This window comes from Cryptomeria japonica, chromosome 5 (assembly GCF_030272615.1).
Source record: "Cryptomeria japonica chromosome 5, Sugi_1.0, whole genome shotgun sequence".
Classification (NCBI taxonomy): domain Eukaryota; kingdom Viridiplantae; phylum Streptophyta; class Pinopsida; order Cupressales; family Cupressaceae; genus Cryptomeria; species Cryptomeria japonica.
In genome coordinates this window covers 152,738,343-152,760,968 of record NC_081409.1, presented here as the reverse complement: position 1 = coordinate 152,760,968, position 22,626 = coordinate 152,738,343, and positions in this window count along the sequence as shown.

Genomic DNA, 22,626 nt, shown 5'->3' with positions numbered 1-22,626 from the left:
CCCTTAAGGAAATTACGAAGTGAGTTCTTTGAAGAAGATCAAGATAATACACTTATGTCTAGCAATGCCTCATCCCCCCACAAACAAATTGAGTCTCCAGTGGCATCTATCCTTACACCTCTAGAAGTTTCCCAAGAACCTTCCATATTGTCCTCATCAAACAATACACCCACGGATGAAATTATCCAAGAGCTATCCATAATTGATTGCCAAGATAATCCAATTCATGATGCACATCCTTGTCATGTTTCAGAAATACAAGACCCAATGCAACCATGCACTTTATTGCCATTACCTATTTTAGAGGACCCCATTCAAAGTCCCTCTTCCTCATGTTCAACCATTGATTCCTTGCCAAAATCCATCACAAATGTTCAAAGTGTGTTTCCTTCATGCCAAACCATTGATCCATTGTCAGAATCCCCCATGCATATCTAAAGTCTAACCCCATGTCAAGAGGATAATTTAGAGCATAAAGAAATGCGTGTTAAAACAGATCAAGATCAAGATCCTGAAACCTTATCATCCCATCCAATTGTTGACCAGGATCTCATCTTCCCAGAAACTCATGATGATTCCCCTATTCTTGTCCATCCTATCCAAAGTCCTATTGACACTCCATTCCCCAGGCAAGATCAAGATATCCCAGTCCATCAAATCCCAAAAAATCCCCTTCCATTTCATGAACACAATGTCCTTTCAAATCCCATTGACATTCCACTTCCTAAGAAAGATCAAGATATCCTTTCCATCCTTTTCGATGATCCCATTGAAAGTCAAGAGCAAAGCACCTTTAAAGAGGATTCCAATGATCTTCCTCCTTGTCAAGATCAAATTATTCATTCAGATCCTCCACAAAATCCACTTGTTCCTCCATCTCCTTGTCTTAATGCTCCAGCATATCCACTCCAAGATCGCATTTCTTTTGATGATCCCATTATTTCTCCCATTCCATCTTTTGAAGAGCCTGTCATTGAACCATGTCCACTACACAATCCTAGTCCCCCTCATGATCCTAATCCCCTTCATGATTCTAATGTGTCAGTGCAAGATGTTTATGAACCCTCAACATGCATAATGGGTTCTTCCACTTTGGTCCAATCCTATCCACTTCAAGATCTCATTATTTCTCTCATATCATATCCACCTCATAATGGACTCGCGTCTTCTTCCCAAAGAAAAGAGTATCCTACAAGTCAAGATATTCATAAAGGCAAAGGAGTAGATCTTCATAAGCAAGAATCCCTTCATGTGAAAGAAGATCTTAAGGGTCATGTCTACACAACTCACTATCAAGACGTTGGTATCCCTCCATGAAAATCAAAACATACACCTTCCCCTTCATATCTTCCATCCATCTTAGGTCCTTATATCCCTTCATCCTTTATGCAAGGTCAGCAAAGGCACACATCTTGGAGAACCTTCCATCCATCCCACATACCTCCATATCATTCCCATCCACATCAACATTCATTCCCTCTTCCAAGCAATTTGGATGCCAAGTGTAAAAGTCATAAGTCTAGCAATCCACATGTATTCAAGGATCAACATGTCCAATATAATCGACATGTCAAAACAAAGAACAATATGATCTATAAAGAAAAAAATATATCCAAAAGGCCACAAAGGCCCACTAAGCAAAATAAAGCAAAGTCAAAATTTATATGGGTTCCTAAATCCCTTGTGCAAGCAATGCACTCCAAGGAACCACAAAAGTATGAAAAGTCAAAAACCATGTGGATCCCTAAGAAGCTCCTTGAAGCACAAAAAGAAACATCCAACTTGGCATCCAAAATTGCTATTCCTCCATCCAAACCTTCCAAGTCTATTCCTTCATCACCTTCTTCATCCATTTTGGGCCCTTATGTCCCAAAATCCCAAGCTATTCCTCCATCCAAATCTCCATATCCAAAACCCACTCTTCCTCCATCAGTCCATCACCCCTCAAGGTGTGTGCCAATGTTGATCTTGCCAACATTTCAGTCCACTCAAGCACAATTCTTCCAATACCCTATCCATTATCCAATGCATATTTTCCATCCTTCGATCCCTTTGATCCAATCCTTTGCATAAATCCTTTCCTTAGTTCCATCTCATTTTCCATGTCCTTATCCTACCAATGTCTTTGAGCATACTTTTAAAGGTCATGGTCCATTTTTTTTTTCAAGGCTACTATCCAAACAAAAAGATGTTTGAGTCCTTCTTCCATTCCCTATCATGTGTCCATCTTCTATTGAAAATGCCAAAAATACAAAAAAAAAAAAGTGAAAAAAAAAGAAAAAAAAAAAGTAAAGCAAAAATAATTCGTCCACTGGTGAAAACCTGGCAAATAGGCGCCTTGGGCAAGTACCGTGATGAAAACCTGGCAAACAGGCATCGTGTGTAATCTATGAACTTCTTGCACACCACACTTGGGGGCAGGTTTCCTCCTTCATATCCTATTGCCCTTCATTATCCTATCGAACCCCTGTCATTACCCTTCATATCCTATTGTCCCTCTTGTCCATTTCCTCTTTCCACCTTTGATCTTGACAAAGCTGATGATCTTCATGAGCATCATGCATCTTGTTTGCAGCTTTTAGTCTATCATAGCTTTTGGTCATTTATCCATTTGCTTATTATAACCTTTCATCCGTATTCCCTAGCTTATTGCAACTTTCTGCCACTATCCCGTATCCTATCTCGACCTTCAGTCCATGTCCCTTATCCATTCTTGGTCTTGCTTATCCTATCCATATCTTATCACTATCCATACACTCTTTTTTATTCTTTGATCTTGATCTGACATAAGGATGCAAAATTTAAACATGGTTTCAAAAACCTCTTGACATGTCCCTCATGCCATGTCACTGCTTTACATTGTCATATCCAGTCTCTTGTCCCATCATGCAATAGCCCTTGAAAATTGCATCCGTATTGTCTCCATAATAAAAGGCCTTTGTCTTCCCTCTATCCACCAACATTTCAGCAAGCCTATTTATTCACTTGTCATATTCCTTGCCTTGCTAGACACTGGGGGCAAAATCATAAAAATTGAAAAATGTCTTAAAAAATCCAAAAAAAATCAAATAATGTCCTGAAAAAAAAAATCTCAAAAGCATTTAAAAATGTCCTGAAAAAATCTCAAAAAGATTGAAAAATGTCCTGAAAAAAGAAGTACAAAAAAAAAATCAAATAAGGTCCTGAAAAAAATTCAATAAAAAATTGAATAACGTCCTGAGATAATCCCTAAAAATCAAATAAAGTCCTAAAAAAATGAACAAAAAAATTTCAAAACACTCAAATCCAAAAACAAGCATTTTGCAATAAATATCCCTTTTTTGCATAGACAGCTCACTGAGTATACATCCAACAACTCGCAATCGTACACTATGCTTTAATGAAATCACGCTTAAACAGATGAACTCTTTTCAATCAACCCAGACATTCAAAGTGATCAAAATTGTCATATCGAACATCAGCATCAATATCATTTGACTTTGTCACTTCTATCATGGGTCTTATACAAGGTGTGGCATACTCGAAACCAAACTGTGTCCTATCTTAGACGGGGTACCGCATTCCTTGGAAACAGACAGCATGATCGTCCTATCAGCACTTTCAACTTTTGACAATGAAGATCAAGATGTTTGTTTGATTGGTTGGAATTTGTGCATCTTATCTTGTTACTGATTTATCTTTGGCTTCGGTCATGTTCCTATGTTGCTCGATGATGTCACTGAGTGATTTAGAGTGACCAGGATGGTTCATGGTCCCCTTTTTTTTTTTTTTTGTTGCGATTGTTGTTTGTTTGTGATGTGTCTATCTTTTGCAAAAAGGTTTGCATTTCAGCTCTGGCCTTCAATGCCATGATGCTACGCATCCATTTTGCTACATTAAAATAAAGGTTCTCACCTACAAAGTGCATTACTAAAAGCAATTTTTTCTTCATCTCTAACTGTCCTCTGTCTAATTTCTTCTTACTAACATTTCTTCCGTCAGTCTTGGCAGTCCGTTTGATCCTATCATCTTCTGTCATTTTTATCAATCAATTGGCCTCTTTTGTGCATGTTTTCGGCCAATTCCTCGAGGGGGCATGCATATGTCATTATTATTGTCTAGGGCATTTTCATTATTGTTCTTTGAAACAACGCTTAAAATCGCATTGTCTCAAAGAGGGGCAAAATGTAGACACCTAAAAATGGTCAACGCTTGCGGAATCATACTTTAACATTTGTGCATTGCCTCATTTTAGGTTTTTGTGTCACATTAACATTTCTCCTATGTCATGCACTTGGTTTTTTATCATTTGCGAGCATTGAGTCGTTCTTCTACATTCTTCATTCATCTTGCCTTCGAATTTGGTCTTGTTGACAACAATCTTCAATCATGATTTTGGTCGATCTTATCCTATTGCACAATGTGCATGCTCATTTGTCATCATTTTGGACATCGTCAATCCTAATTAGGGTTTTTCCCTCCTATCAATCTTGTCATCTGGCGATCAATTTATCATCAATCCTTATCATTTTCAATCTTGTCATTTTAACGATCGATTTGTCATCAATCGTTGTCATGTTCGATCTTGTCATTTTGTGATCGATTTGTCATCGATCGTTGTTTGTCACAATTATGTCAATTTGGATCAATTTGTCATTGTTCCTCGTCAATTGGCGCATTTTCTCAATCAAATCATTTATCACATTGGTCATTTATCAATTTAAAATCATGATTGATATCAATTATCTTCAATCAAGACCTAATTGTCATTCTCGCATTACTAATTCATCTTTTAGGGTTTCATGATTTAATCATTTAACCTTGTTTGTCATTTCTCTCTCTAGGATTAATAAATTAATTATTTATCCTAAGTCTTCTCATTGCAATTAAATGTTCATTTAATTGGCTAATTATTCCTCTTTTTATGAATTAATTAATAAATGACAAATTATTAATTAATTTACCTAATTTCCTAATTTCCTAATTTCCTAATTCCTCATTTTTCTAATTTTCTATTTTTCTAATTCTTAATTTCAATTTCCTCCTATTTCTCTCCTAAATTCATGGAAATGACATAGAAATTTGTCATAATTTGTCATAATTGACAATCAATCAATTTTTGACATAGAAGTTTGTCATAATTTGCCATAAATTATCAATCAACAAATTTTGCATAGAAAGTGCATAATTTGTCATAATTTGTCATAATTGACATAATTGATTTGCAATTTCCATTTGAATTGAATCATGCTAATTTGATCCATCTCTCCAATTTGTCTATAAATTGGATGAATTTCTTCAATCAAATCCCCTAATCAGATTATCGAATTTCTAATAAATCACGCTTCGAGTACTTTTGAGCAATTTTCTTACCTACTTGCTTTCAATCATGTATGTGCACTTGTAGGTGAGATCCACAACCAAACTATTTGAAGAGGAAAGAAGAACAATGGAGCCGCATGAAGGAAGCATTTGGATTTACATCTGGTTTGCATAATCTTTTTGAATGTTTCAATTTTCATGTCTCTATTGAATGTGTTTAGGATAGATCATTGCAATTGTGCTTTTGTGATTGAGCTAATGATTAGTATGTTTATATTGTTTGTGATGATTCCCTATTTCCTATGCTACACATCCTTCAACCTATATCACCGGTTCGCTGGTGTAACTCTTCATTTTTTGCCACCGGTCATTGATCATCAATCAGATTGATCACTTGTTTGTCCAGAGTGTTCTGGTCATACACAAGACTACTAAACTGTAGTCTAATTCACCTCATGTGACTACATCATCATTTCAACTGCCAATTTAAGAAACTAATCTCAACATCTATCGGATGCTTGACTGACCGGCGAGCTGCTCTGTTTATCCTTCAACTGATTAATCATTGACCAACACACTGCTTAAGTGTGTCAATAATGCATATTAGGGAAGTATTGAATCCTCCATACTATTTGTAGCCATGAGTAAACCATTGAGGTTTACTACATCGCCTTTCCTATGAGCTTGACCTTATTCACTTGTAAGTGTTAGTCATCAATAACAATACTAATTGATGAACCGGTTGTGCCAACACCATCAGTTATGCTAATAGAATAAATTGTAAAGGAGTACAATTTAGGATGTTACATACACATATTGATTTTTTTGGGGGTATGTGCAAGATCATGGTGGGCCAAACTAGGCCCTTAAGTGGCAATGAAAATTCAAAAAAATAGATTTAGACAAATTGATGTAAAATTTTGAATGTTATCAACATTATTTCAAAAATATGTAAGAATAGAATCTGTAGTAAATTGAATTTAATTTCTAGCCCACTAGTTGTTTTCTCAAAATAAAAATCTATTTGGCAAAAATTTGAAATTTCAATGCAATAGTACTAAAATTTCAGGAAAAAGAAAAGAAGTAGGTATCTGTCTAAGTACCCTAACCACAATAAAATCACAATATTTTTTTATAACATTTTAGATATAAGTAGAAGACTCATGTCCAAATGTGACACATATTTTTTACAATTTTTTTCAAAGTAATAATTAATTATAATTTTTTCACTACAAATTTTTAAAAATATAAAAACTCTTACGTCTAACCACCATAACTTGGTCAAAAATTTATGAAATTCAATTCTTTTTTATCCTATAGTATGTGAAGCATGGAATGTGACAAATATTTTGGATTCAAAAACTGTGATACAATGTAAAAGTTATAAATGTTTTTCAATTAGCTTATGAATCAAGAATTTAGTCATAATACAAATAGAATATAGATAATAATTATTTATTAAATTCAAAATAAGGAATAATTTAATTGGTGCAAAGATGAGAATCTCCTTAAAAAACCCTTTTTGTTTCATCAATTTCAGGTAAAAAAAAAGTCATCAGCCACCAGGGCGAAGTCTAGAAAAGCAAGGAAAACTCCTAAACATGTTTTTTGTGTTGACTTTCCAAGTTTAACATGTCCAAGCCAAATCCAAAAGAAAACCCAAGGCGAACCTCAAGGTAGTAGATTTTTGTCAGAGGTAACAGATGTCAAATATTTAATATTATCAGATTTAAGTTTTTTTTTAGTTTTTTTCTATAAATATATTATATAACATATCATAATATATAATATGTTATAATCTCTTATACAATTATGTATAGTATATAATATTTAATATTACTATTATTTATAATATTTAAAATATTATTTTATATATTTTATTTAATATATAAATATTTATATATATTAGTAATACATATAATATATAATTATTCATATTAATATATATTAAAAAACTTATATATATCCCACTATAACATTTTTTATTAAATAAATTATGTTTCCTTGGATCCCTCGTACAATCTCCCATTTGGACACTCTCTCTCTCTCTCTCTCTCTCTCTCTCTCTCTCTCTCTCTCTCTCTCTCTCTCTCTCTCTCTCTCTCTCTCTCTCTCTCGCCCCTCTCCTTGTCCACTTATCTCACTCTCTCACCCCTATCCTTTGCCAACCCCCAATCCCTTTCCCCTTCTCTCCCTGATGTAGGAGCATCCCCGGTCGATGAGAAATCTTGCATCAACCAAAAAGATTTCCTTTCAATTTTGTTATTGTTTAGTTCCTTGTGCAATTTTTTGTATTCTTACTAGTATGTACCAATAGTTTCTTGTTCTTCATGGCATATATTGTTTGTAGTTTCCTAGTGGTTTCATATGGTTGATTCTAGATATCTAGTTCATTTGGGTTCTTCTCCAGTTAGTTATCGCTTCCGGTTGGTTGCTTTTGGGTTCCCTGGATAGTTCTTGTGCTTATCAATTGGTTTTCCTTCATTACTGACATGATTCTTGGCATGTGGATCCATCTTGGGTCTTGTCTGATGTTCTTTGGCATGTGGCCAACCTTCCTGATGAACCACATCACTTGGTTGTTATTTTCTATAAATATTTCTTAAATCTTATGGCCGACCTAATTACACGTTTCATTTTCCTACATTAGTGAATGTAATCCTTTGAGGCCGACCCAAATATGTTCTAGTGAGTATAAATATGATGTTATGTAATCATTTGTGGGGGCGGAGGAAATAGAATTGAGAATAAGGATTGAGATTCGCATGTTGTAATCTAGTTGATTCTTAGATACCCAGTTGGATTGTATATGGCTTGAAGCCTGCATGTAACTGGTTAACTACCCGATGTTCTTCTATGATAATATGAAGATTGTCAAATGATTTCCGAAAGTTCTAAGGCTATAATCTGATCTATTTATGTGAATTTGTTATGTTCCCTTACTTCTTTCATTGTGTATCTCTTGCTGCATAGGTCGGTTGACTCTTTTGAGGGTTCTTACCGGTTAGGTTGCATCAATTTCTATCACAGGTGGTTATGGACTAGCTAGTGGAAGAATTGTTTGCCAACATTGAGGTATTCCTTGAGGTGGACAGATCACTGATTGGAGGTAGGTTGCGTGTGTGTTCAATATATTGCCGAGGGGAGGCAATTGAAACCGATAGTCAAATTGCCAAATTGAGGCAGTTCATCAGAGTGGAAGGAGAGATGCCACTGAGGAGAACAAACCCCTAGAGGATAGAATAGATGATGGAAGACTTCAAGAATGAAGTGAGGAATGAAATTCGGAATGCTTTGGTTGGTTTTCAAAGAAACCCTAACTTGAAGGATGAGTATGAGGAAGCCGGTGAAGATCTTGAGGGAGCTGAAGGACCAGAAGATGAGAGAGAGGAAAGATTCCTAAGAGCAGTGGTCCAAGCAAGTAAAGTGCATAAAGTTGAGGTTTCTAACTTTTCTGGAACACTGAACCTAGAGGATCAGAGAGTTGGAGGACTACTTTGAGTTTGAGGATGTCAACGACCCGCAAAGATTTTGGTTGGCACAAACCAAGTTGAAAGGGCATGCTTCCTTGTGGTGGAAAGACTTGCAGAAAGATAGAGTGAAGAATGGTGAATTGAAGATCACCCGGTGGAGACAGATGGTTGCAAGGTTGAAGAACAAGTTCATACTAGGAGACTATGAATTGGAGTTGTTCAAGAATTTGCAAAACCTAAAATAGAGAAACATGACTGTGAATGCATATACTAAGGAATTGTACAAGGTGGTAATCAGATCTAGACATAGAGAGATGAACAGAGAAAAGGTGGTGAGGTACATCAATGGACTTGCTATTAACATTCAACATGAGATGAGTATGTGGAAGGTTTCAACAGTTGAAGAAGCTTACCAGTATGCTTTGAAGGCTGGGGAGAAGGTGAGAAGAAGACAACTGAATAAGGGAAAGGAAAAATTCAAGATGAATGATAGTATGAAGAAACCAGTTGAAGAAGAGGAGTCAAAACCTAAGTGGAGTAAAGAACCAGAACAGAAGATGCTAAGGAAGGGTAGCAGCAATACCGGTAGAGAATTTCTTGGCAAATGTTTCAAGTGTGGAGAAACTGGACATACATCCTATGAATGTAAGAAAGGAATAGCAAGAAGTTGTGTGGCAAGTGAAGAAATAGATGGCACCGGATCTTACTATGCACTGGAGCAAGGACAATCCCTTATGTTCAAAAGAAAAGATACTAGATCTACTTAGAGGAAGAGTCTTTTCTAGATGGTATGTAAATCAGGTGGTAAGTGTTGAAAGATCATTATAGATAGTGGAAGTAAAGATAATATAGTATCCAAGGAGATGGTTGAGAATCTTGGATTAAAGAGGCTTGAGTATCCTTTTCCTTATGAGGTAAGTTGGTTGCAAGATGATCAGAAGATAGAGATACAGGAGCAGTGTTTGGTGAGTTTCAATATTGGGCCTTTCAGAGATGAAGTTTTATGTGATATTGTGGCAATAAGTGTTTGTCATGTCTTATTGGAAAAACCTTGGTAGTATGACAGAGGAGCTATTTATGACTATAGAAGAAACCTAGTTACTATTGAAAAGGATGGGCACAAGTTCACATTGATTTCTTTGAAGGAGAAAGAGAAGGAGGTGAAGAATATGAATCTTGAGAAAAGTTGCAAGAAACTAGTAGAGAGGTTATACTAGAAGGTTTGATAGAACCGATGGCAGAGGTTATATCGGAAGGTTTGAAAGAACCAGTTGCAGAGATTATACTGGAGGGTGACATGAGCTTGCAGGAAAGGATCTAAAAGATGAGTTTGATGGATAGATGGAGCCAAATGACAAAGAGTTCATGGTGACAAACAAGATGAAGTCTTGTGGCAGAACCAAATCAAAGTTATAGAAACAGAGACAATGTGTTGATCAAAAGCAAAGAAATAGAAACAAAGAGGGTTAGAGGTTAGAGAAGCCGATTGAGGCACCAGATGAGCTAAAACAGAGGTTGGCAAATAAAGAAGATGTTTGGATTAGAAATGAGCATGAGATATTCATTCTAAATCCTTTTAGATGTGTTGGTATTTTGATGACGTTTAGTTGTGGTTGTCATTGATGGACACACACTTATTTTATGTTTGAGTTAATCTCCACTGGTAATGTGTGTTGTATTGTTCACACCATTATTATATGCCATTGAATGAATAGTCTTTGTTTGTAGAAGACTATCAGTGTTTTGCAGAAAATGCTTTCCAGTCAAAGCATGTATGAAGACCTCAAGCAGAACAAGGACTCCTAGCGGCAGTCAATCTTTTTGATCGAAACACTATGTTCCATTTTACCAGTCTTTGTTTATCAGTATATTGTGCTTAACTGGTAAAATTGAAGAGTGTGATGAGTTATCATCCATCGACACTTTGGTGGTGATTCTGTGTCATGTTACCAAATGTGTCTAGATGCTTTGAACCTAGGAAATTGTAATCCAATCTCATTGGACCGACATGAAATCAGCTTCCTATTTAAGGACATCATGTCTAGGGTTTTAGAGGAATGTATGTATGTGTGCATGTATGTTGAAGAAGTGGAGTTGTTATAGAAGTATCATGTGATAGAGATTGAACATGAAAAGGATAGAAGACTAAAGTAATGCTGCAATGCATCAAACGAGTGTTGTCAAGGATCTAATCAAGCATTCTGTGCTATTTTCTAGATCATTCACTTGTTGATTACTAATCTCTTCGGTAAGTCTAAAACCCTTAAACGGGTAGGCCCAATCAAGCCTTTTGTAAATCCTCTGACAAGGTGGTTCACAGTTGTGAATCTAAAATCCTTTAACAGGACTTATCTCCTAACAAAGATTTGGATTCCTAACAGGACCTGTTCTGGTGAAGAACATTGTAAGGCCTTAACCGGTCTAACCTTAACCAGTCTGGTTACTATTCTGCAAATAGTTGACTTGTGAGTTTTACTCATCGTGGTTTTTCCCATTTGGGTTTCCACATCAAAATATCTTGTGTTATGGTAATTGTGCTTCTGTGGGTGAATTCTCTATTTTCTATTTGGCTTGTTTATGTTTTATCTGGTTTGTTGTTTAAACTACTATACCGGTCTGCAACAAAATTTCTCAAGAGTTTGGTTAAGTCTCTGGGAATAATAATTCACCCCTCCCCTCTTAGTATTCATCAATTGGTATCAGAGCAAACCTTTCTCGAGGTCTAACCACTTGAAAGGAGATATGTGGGAATACAGCATGAGGGAACTCACTCACCGTTTGGCTGAATCTGAAAGAGCCTATGATGAGTTGAAGATTAAATATAAAGCCTCTTTAGCCAAAAGAAGAGAGCTTGTTGAGAAAATGATGGAAATCACTAAAAAATAGCTCTTCTGATGAAGAAGACATGGATGCCCTAGTCCAAGAAGTGGAGAAATTAAATGAGTCCAAAACTAACCTAAGGAGGGAGCTAGAAGGACTGACTATCAAGATGAGTCAGGAGCTAGAAAATAAAAGAAAAGTTGAAGATCTAGTGAAGGACAAGGAGCGTGAGATTTCTAAGTTGAAATAAGAGATTCGTACTGTCACTGCTTATCTGTAAGAGAGTAAGGAAGAGAAAGAAGAAATGCAAGCAAAACTCAATGTAGCCATTTCTCATAATGAAACCTTGATGAAGAACAATGATGCTCTTTCCAAGGAACTTGTTGAGACAAAGGACATACTTGCAAAGTTCAACCGGAGTGCTACAAAGTTGGACCAAAAGCTGGAAAAAATGAAGCCATCAAAGGATACCTCTGGACTTAGTTTTTCTACATATGAGGAAGGTGAAACCTCTAGAACCAAGACAGGTGCACCAAAGGAGCAATCAGAACCTGAGATCAACCGAAGCAAAGGTAAGCAAAAGTTCAAACTTGTATGCTTTAACTATCTTAAGGAAGGACATACTACCAATGTATGTAGGAGCAAGGCTTATAATTGTTTATGGTTAAAATGGATAAAACAATATTGAAAGGCTAAATGAATTCAACCACAAAACCCTGGCCTAAAAACAACAAAGATCCACCGTAACATATGAAGATTACCTAAGACAATGCAAATCAAATGAAATCACAAAGATTATACCATCACATGTCCAATAGGGTTTGGATCTCCATTTTTCTTATCTCCATTGATCTTGCTTGATATATTTGCTCTCAAATTTTATGTGTGCACAAGAGCTCAACAAAGAATGGAAATGTGGTTGCAAGTAGGCTTGATCGCATATGAAAGTTCGAAAGTGTAGTTGGGTAGTCAGTGGGGGTTTGGTAATGAAGGAATCATCTCCTTATATAAAAGACACTATAAGAAATGGAGGGATAAGATTGAGAGGTGTAAAAGATAAATGGTCGGCTAAGATTAGAGGGTAGGTAGAAGAAATAATAAAATAATGAGAGGGTAGGTAGTGTAGAAATTAAGAGATGAATGACATGTGTCATGGGTAGTAAAGGTTAATGAATTAATTAAATAAATAAAGATTTGTTTAATTAATAGAGGAAGTGGGATCAATTAAATAAGTAAAAGTATTTATTTAATTTAGGAAAAAGATAATTTAAATAAATAAATGTATTTATTTAAATGAGGAATAAGGCTAGAAGAGGATAAATGAATTAATTAAATAAATAAAGATTTATTTAATTAATAAAAGAATTAGGCTTAAAATAATTAAATAAATAAAAATATTTATTTAATTAGACATGACAATTTTAGGTGTCTACATTTTGCCCCTCTTTGAGACAATGCAGCTTGTTGCGTTATTTCAAAGAAGATAAGATGAACTGATACAAAGTTGCCCCAAGATGGGAATGATATGCCCCCTCGAGAGATTGGATGAAAATATCTGGAAAGATCGCAAACAATCTCTTGATAAGAAAGAAAGGCTAGAATGGATTGACTGGATAGGATAGAGTGACAGAGTCATAGGATAAAGATGACTGACTTGGGAGACTAGGGCTAGGGTAGTCTATAAGATAAACTATGAGGGAACACATCCTCATTATCATCCACACATCCAAGAGATCAGAGTGTGGAGATAGCAGAGAGCAGTTAGCAGCGATGGCATCGGTGCACAAATTTGACCGCGTTCACCAATTTCAGAGGCCAATAGATGCAGGAGAGTCGATAAGTACCACAAAACCTCCTTGTACTTTTTGGCATTAATTGTTGTCATAAATGCATGCTAGGTAGGGCATTTAATGCATTTTAGAATATGTCAAACAAGGTAAAAAAATGTCGAGGTGCGTTTGTATTGGTGCCAGGCGTGTCTAGGTAGGCTAGGCGCGTCTATGTTTGTGTCAGGTGTGTCTATGAAGGAAAAGGCATCTATGTCAAATGCGAGCATGTCTATGTTGTGCAGATGTGTCTGTGCTATGTGGGAATGTTTGTGCAGAGCAGGCGCGTCTGTGCAGAGAAGGTGTGTTTGTGCAATATGTAAGCACATTTATGTCATGAAGGCATGTTTGTGTCTTCTAGGTCAAATCGGTAGTTCTGTGATGAACATATGCTATTGATTGGTTAAGCTGCTGAGAGGATACACTCAAGCAGGTCCTCTAGGGAAGACTAGGATAGCAGATAGGGCTAGGATTGCCAATTCTATGATAGAACATATGTTATCGGAAACTACTTAAGAGGATACACTCAAGCAAAGGCCCTGGGATAGGATAGATCAAGGCACTTTGTGATGAACAAAGAGTACCACTAGGATAAATAACAACACTTTGTGATTAATAGTGAGTGTCACTAGGATAGAATACCATAAGCACTTAAGATAATAAGAAGCATTTTTTGATGAACAGGGAATGCCACTATGACTGACATGATTGATTTGTTTGACTGTAGGAGTACCTACCTATGTTGTAGTCACGGGAGAGATTCCCATCGACTCGGAGTTTACGACCGGAGCTGACATTTGAGGATAGAGCAGCTATTGAGGTTATAGTTCTATATGTGCCTGAGTTTCGGGCGAACATGGGATTGTTGATTGCGCTAGCTGAGAGATGGTACTCAAAGACTTGCACTTTCCATTTATCGATGGGTGAGATGAAATTCACCTTAGAGGATGTTGTAGCATAGGAAATAGGAAATCATCACAAACAAGATAAACGTAATAGCTCAATCACAAATGCATTCATTGCAATGATCTAATCCTAAGCACACTCAATAGAGACATAAAAACAAAGCATTCAAAAGAAAATATTCATGCAAACCAGATGATGATTTGGATGCTTCTTCCATGCGGCTCCATTGTTCTTCTTTCCTCTTCAAATGGATTTGTGGATCTCACCTACAAGTGCACAACATACAATTGAAAGCAAGATTGATATTGGTTTGTTGATCAAGAGTACTAGAAGCATAAGTTCGATAGTTTGATTAGGGATTCGGGATTATTAGCCTTGATTGATGAAGATCATCCAATTTATAGAAGAATTGGAGAGATGACAAGATTAGCATGATTCAATTCAAATGGAAATTGCAAATCAATTATGTCAATTATGACAAATTATGCACTTTCTATGCACAATTTGTTGATTGATAATTTATGACAAAATATGACACATTCTATGTTAAAATTGATTGATTGTCAATTATGACAAATTATGACAAATTTAAATGTCATTCCCATAGAATTAGGAGATGAAATAGGAGGGAAAAGAAATTAGAAATTAAGAAAATTAGAAAATTGAAAAAGAGGAAAATTAGGAATTAGAAATTAGGTAAATTAATTAATAATTTTTTCATTTATTAATTAATTTACAAGAGGAAGAATAATTAGCCAATTAAATAAACATTTAATTGTAATGAGAAGACCTAGGATTAATAAATAATTTATTAATCCTAAAGGAGGAAATGACAAATCAGGTTAAATGATGAAATCACAAAACCCTAGAAGATGAATTAGCAATGCAAGAATGACAATTAGGTCTTGAAAGATAATTGACTCGATCATGATTTAATTTTGGATTGATAAATGACCAATGTGATAAATGATTTAATTGATAAAATGTGCCAATTGACGAGGAACAATGACAAATTGATCCAAATTGACATAATTGAGACAGACAATGATCGATAGTGAAATGATCGCAAAATGACAAAATTGACAAGAGAACAAGGATCGATAACAAAATAGATTGCAAGACGACAAGATTGAAAATGACCACAATCGATGACAAATCGATCGCAAAATGACAAGATCGAACATGACAACGACCGATGACAAATCGATCGTTAAAATGACAGGATTGATAATGATAAGGATTGATGACAAATCGACAAGATTGATAAGAGGACAAAACCCTAATTAGGATTGACGATGTCCAAAATGATGACAAATGAGCACGTACATTGATGCAATAGGATAAGATCGATCAAAATCATGACTGGATAGTGTTGTCGACAAGACCAAATTCGAGAGGCGAGACAAATGAAGAACGTAGAAGAATGACTCGATGTTCGCAAATGATAAAAACCAAGTGCAAATCATAGGAGAAATGTTAATGCTACGCAAAAACCTAAAATGAGGCAATGCGCAAATGTTAAAGTATGACTCCGCAAGCATTGACCATTTTTAGGTGTCTACAGATGTATATAGGATTCTGAGGATACCGATCTATGGGAAGTTGATACCCTATGATCGAGATGGAGATAGGGATGCCCTAAGATGAGTGTTTCAGGATTCAGGATTAAAGATGAGAGTAGGGCACGTGGCATGGGATACCATGACACGGACAGGATTGGCACTACCATCAGTACTAGCAGGAGTGATCAGTGGGTTCTTGTGTCTGGATAGGGTGACACGAGGGTTGGTTGTGGGCTGGGGGAGCACATTGGAGACACTGGTGACACAGCATACTAGATATGCTTGGGGACCATGCGTGCTGGCACATTTGTACTATGAGCTTCTTCAGTTTGTGTACCATGGATCCATAGGATTGGGCTGCGAAGTGACATTATTGTAGGTATGGGCTTATGAGCATCTATCGGTTACCCCACTTATCCATTTCAGAGGTAGGGGCCATGGGTGAAGTTTTGTGCATTTATATGATATGATTACATCTCAGCCACGGATCAAGAGATTGGAGTATTGGCACCGGGTCATTGATGAGATTGACACTATGGTATGGAGACCATACCAAGAGTGTGAGTAGTGGGAGGATGACATTGTGGAGCTTCCATACACATTCAGGAGTAGGTATCTGATTGGGCGGACACCCTATGTACTGGAGAGGTAGTTGGTTGATAGAGTGGGCAGGCAATTCGATAGGATTCAGCAGATGCCATGGGGTTCTGGGATGTATGCTCAGATAGTGAGGGATTAGGCACACTTCAGGCCGTTATTATCATATGATCAGGCAGTGATGCAACTGGTAGAGATGGTGCCTATGCCTTGGGATATGTGGCTAGAGATAGAGGATGCAGGGATAGATGTCAAGTATACTACATATTGGGCTGAGCATCCATTTCCACGACTGATAGACCTAGGGTAGTAGCTAGATGGAGATGGTGGGGGTGATGAGAATGATGATGGATATGGAAGAGGTAGAGGTCGACAGAGGAGGCAGGGTGTGATAGGAGAGAGGAGAGTGGCTCTGCGGAGAGAGGGTGGACAGGAGAGATAGGTTCACATGGTGAGAGGCAGAGGTGGATTGCCTTTACAGGTGCTAGTAGCATAGGGTTCCAGACAGGTATAGGGACAAGGACATGGATGAGGATAGGGGCAAGGGCAATCGTAGGAGCAGCCACAGGTACAGAGGGAGAGGAGGAGGATGAGCTATTAGATTTGAGGGAGATCTTCCAAGGACAGACAAATGAGATCTAGGATCTCGAGTGGGAGAGGGGTAGACTTAGGAGATAGTTGAGGGACACTGAGTGGGAGGGGGATCAGGCTATCCAGCATTATACAGAGGTTGAGAAAGCACTGAGGGCAGGGAGGCAGGTGGTAGAGGACATAGGAGCTGGTTATACTTATGTTTTGTGAGCTAGGGAGGAGATAGGCTACTAGAGAGACCTATACTATGGGGTCATGCCACCAGAGCAGCGAGCTAGGAGCTTCCATAGACCATCACGGATAGTGACAACCACTGGAGGGAGGGATAGGAGACAGGCAACGAGCGGTGGGGTCATGGGTCCTCCACCACCACCAGATAGAGGGGATAGGAGAGATGATCATGGGGCGGGTCCTTCCAGGGCTCAGACTCTATCAAGGCCAGGTGGCTCCAAGGGAGGGAGTTCATCATAGCCTTAGAGGGCTCCCTATGTATCAGTTTTGTACCATTTTGTATGATGACAACTTCAGGTGATTGTAGCCATATGATTTTGACATCATTGTATCATGACACTTATCATTATATATATATATATATATGAGATGATTCATCTTTGCGGCAGCTATATGCATGTGTACCTATGTGATGAGATGTTTCATGATGTATGTTTCTATGTGATGGTTATGATATGGATGCAAATATGTACATGATGAAATGCAATATTTTTGTTCTTTTATGTTTTATGTGTTATGCAAATGCGAATGTGAATGTATGAAATGCAAATGAATATGATAATGCAAATGATTATGATAATGTAAATGATTATTTACATGATGAGAATGTAAAATGTGCTAACATGTGTTGTTTGCAGGATATGATGCAATTGTGATATCTATATGTATGTATGAAAATGCTAACATGTGGTAATGCAGGTGCAAACTACACAAAATGCAAATTTTTTTGGTGTCATTATACTCAGTCATGTGATAGCAGGCTACACGGACTCAAGAAGGATGGTGGAGGTCAATCAAGAAAGGGGTATGAAAGATAGAAGATATGAAAGTGAAAGAGCTTCTTGTGCATTATCATCATTGAGCTTTATTATGGCAAAGAGGTTATGACAATCGAGGTATATGTTCGACCCAAAAAGTCATTGTACCTGTTTGCATGGAGATCAGACAGTCGCAAACAAGGAATGCCCCAGTTCATACTAGACTCATAGTGTCCTCATATCCTTGGACAAGTAATAGCATTACTAACCAGGCCGTGGGTGAGCAACTGAGTAAGTGATCGAGGGCTAAGATGGTATTGCTTCCATCAATCCATCTATCCGATGCCCTGTTCTGATGAATCCAGATGGGGGTGGATAACCCCTGCCTCGATTGGGAATCCGGGGGCAGATGGATTAGAGGGAATGGGAGTCAGGAACTTGTGTCTGGGTCAACCTACAACCCTTATAATAGTAGGGTCTCCCACCTCGACGAGCTGAACTGGGCGCAATCGTTCATAGGAGTATGATCTCTCTGGGCACCTCGCCTTTCTAGTCAATGACATCCTAGAGATAAAATCTCTAGTCAGAGACATCCTGGAAAAGCTAAAAGACATGTCACCAAAAAAATAAAAATAAAAATAAAACCAAGACTCGACACCAACATCCACTGTTGTCCTCAAGTTTAGTGTCTCTTGTCACTTGTATAAGGCTATTTGATTGTGGTCACAATGTTTACTTTCACAAAAGGATAGATAGCATTGAACCATAACGTTGCCTGAGTCTGTTGAAAGATTTGATTTGTTGAAGCCCATTGTTGCTGTTGTGTTTCATCTAAAACTGAATGAATCCATGAAACTGAAACTTTATTGCGGAGAAGGCGAAACTTTATTGCGGAGCTATGATGCAAATGTTGCTCTATTGTGGATTGTGCGCGGATAGACTGAAGAAAACGAGAAGAAACTGTACTCCTCAAAACAGGCGATGCTCTTAGTTCCACACCCATTACTAGACATAGGATTTTTCTTAGCAATAGATAGGAGCTAATTTATTATGGATGCAAAAGGGATGAAAAGGAAGGTTTATTATGAATGGCTAACCAATCTTAGGTAGATCAATAACAAGCCATGATGGGAATGGGTAAGTTTATTATGGATAAATAGGCTATGAGTGTGTGCAAAGTGAAAGGATGAGATTGAATTTTGAAGGAGGGAGGAGCAATGTCTCTACACATGGCGCCGGTGACCCAGTTTTCACCATGGTACTTGCCCAGGGTGCCACCGAAGTGGTTTTCACCATTGGACGAAATGGTTTTTTTGTTTTCCAATTTTATTTTATTTTGTGTCACAAGGCGCCTGTTTGCGAGGTTTTCACCAAGTAACAATTTTTTATTTTTATGATTTTTTTGTATTTTTGAATTTTTTTTTTATTTTTTTGTTTTTTTGTATTTGTATTTTTTTTTGTATTTTTGAATTAGGATACTATGAAGAGCTATGTGTAAAACCCGCAAAGGTGCATGTTGTTGATAGGATCCTTTAAAGGTTCACCCTCTATGGTTGAGAGTTGATATGCACCAGATCCATAGGCTACTGTGATGATGTAAGGACCAAGCCAATTTGGTTCAAACTTGCCCCTCTTCTCTCTGTCTTGTTATTTTTTAGGATTTTCTCTGAGAACTAAGTCACCCACCTCAAATGTATGAGGCTTGACTTTATGATTGTAACTGTGACTTTCCTTGACTAAATGATGTGTAGCTCGAGTGACTATCTTCCTTGATAATGGAACTGAGATAGAATTACTAATGTGTGGACTACGTTTGCCCATATGCATGTCACCTAAAGAAGTTTGGGCATCCCTGATAACAAAGTCCTTCGAGGAAGCTCCATTAAAGGTCCATGATGTATCGCTAGAAGGGAAAGGATGTGTTGAATAAGTGGGTGAGTGATGAAGGCTTATGATTGTGAAAAGAAGTGAAAGTTGTTAGGGTTTCAAGCAGATCCGAAGTAAATATGAACTAACAATTATATGCAAATTTAAATACAAAAGATAAAGGAGTAAAATAAGACACAGATAACACAGAGATTTAACGTGTGGTTTATCCAGAATGGGTTACGTCCACCATACACAATCATCCAATCTTTCTTATTATCCAACAAAAATAGTACATCAACCTTCCAATGCCTTAAGCATCCCAGCCGCTTATAACATGCGTTTTTAGGGCAACAAACAAAGTCAAGCTTTTTAGGGTTTTATTACAATGTCGGTTTTCATCAATAAAAAATGGCAAAAAAATGGCAAGGATATGTGCTAAGTGTATAGTACTTTGTTGATCAGTCGCCACATTTCAACAATCTCCCACTTGGAGACTGATCAGACTCCACACCGAACAATCTCCCACTTGGAGACTGAAACTACACGACACCACTATACATGCAACATCTGCTAGAAAAAAACACTAGGACTCGACTGGTATACATTCCATAATTATCAATCAAGAAGACCAACATAAACTGATGAAGAAATCAGCTTCTCCTATGGAACTGTCTTCGTGAACATATCGACAGGATTCTCACTTGTGTGAATCTTCTCAAGCCGTAACTGACCTTCCTCCAAAATAGTCCGGATGAAGTGGTACCTGAGCTGAACGTGCTTTGTCCTTGAATGAAAAGCAAAGTTCTTTGCAAGATGAATGGCACTCTGGCTATCAGTATACAATGGGCGATCCTCCTGTGTTTGACCCAATTCTGCCAGAAAATATTGTGACCAAATCATCTCCTTGCTGGCTTCTGTAGCAACAACATACTCAACTTCAGCGGTTAAAAGTGCAACAACCTTTTGCAGCCTAGAAATCCAACTGACTGCAGTTCCCCCTATAGTAAAAACATACCCTGTAGTGCTCCTCTGCGAATCAATATTGCCTTCTAGATTAGAGTCAACAAATCCACTCATAGCAGCATTAGATCCATTGAAACATAATGCCTTTGTAGTGGTTCCTTTCAAATACCGAAGGATCCATTTCACAACATTCCAATGTTCCATACCCGGATTACTCATAAACCTGCTCACAACTCCCACTGCATGTGCAATATCTAGCCTTGTGCATACCATTGCATACATCAGACTGCCAACAATTGATGAATATGGGATGTTAGACATTTTCTTTACCTCTTCCTGTGCCTTTGGGCACATCTCCTTAGTTAATTTGAAATGACTAGCCAAAGATGTACTAACTGCTTTTTCATCCTGCATGTTAAATCTTTTCAACACCTTCTTTATATACTCACTTTGGGACAAATTCAAGGTTCTATTTTTTCTGTCCCGTGTAATCCTCATACCTAGAATTTGCTTAGCTATACCCAAATCCTTCATAGCAAATAACCTGGCTAATTTATGTTTAAGATCATTTATGTGTTCCATGCTAGACCCAACAATAAGCATGTCATCAACATAAAGCAACAAGATAATATAACTGCCATTATCCAGTCTCTTAAAATATACACAATGATCAGAATGACATCTATGATAACCGTGTTCAGCCATGAAGCTATCAAATTTTAAATACCATTGTCGAGGTGCTTACTTTAGGCCATACAAACTTTTCTTCAACCTGCACACCAAGTTCTCCTTACCTTTCACCTCATATCCCTGTGGTTGCAACATGTAAATTTCCTCCTCCAAATCTCCATGGAGAAAAGTTGTTTTCACATCTAATTGTTCAAGATGTAAATCATCTGTAGCCACAAGACTAAGTACAGTTTTAATTGAAGTCATTTTTATAACTAGAGAAAATATTTCATCATAATCTACACCCTTTTTCTGTGCAAAACCTTTTACCACAAGTCTGACCTTATATCTTTTCTAACCTCCTTCCTCCTCCTTCAGCCGATAAACCCATTTGTTAGGCAAGGCTCTTTTTTCTGCAGGTAAAGGGACTAAGTCCCAAGTCTTATTTTTCATCAATGAGTCCATCTCCTCTTTCATGCCTAGCTCCCACTGTTGTTTGACATCCACCTGCATTGCTTCTTCATATTCTTCTGGTTCACCAGAATCAGTTAATAATATAGAATACAAAGAAGGAGAAAATCTTTCAGGGGGTCTACTTGATCTCATAGAACATCTAACACTTGCAGAAGTTTGTGGGACATTATGTTGTTGCTGAGCATCAGGTACTTGCGGCATTTCATTTTCAGGAATCTCATCCAGCACCACATATTCTTGCTTGTCTTGTTCATGCTTCTTTTCCTGCATCTGTTCTTTATACATAACCTTCTCATTGAATATAACATCTCTACTTCTAGTTATTTTCTTATTTTCAAAATCTCATAACTGATAGCCATATTCATCTATCCCATATCCAATGAAGGTACATTTCTGAGATTTAGCATCAAGCTTGGTTCTGTTTTCTTTATCAACATGGACAAAAGCTTCACAACCAAAGGTTTTCAGAAAAGAATAATTTACCTTTTTACCATTCCATGCCTCCTCTAGAATACCACCATCCAAAGGGGTTGAAGGTCCTCTATTTATCAAATAGACAACAATATGTACAACATCTGCCCAAAAA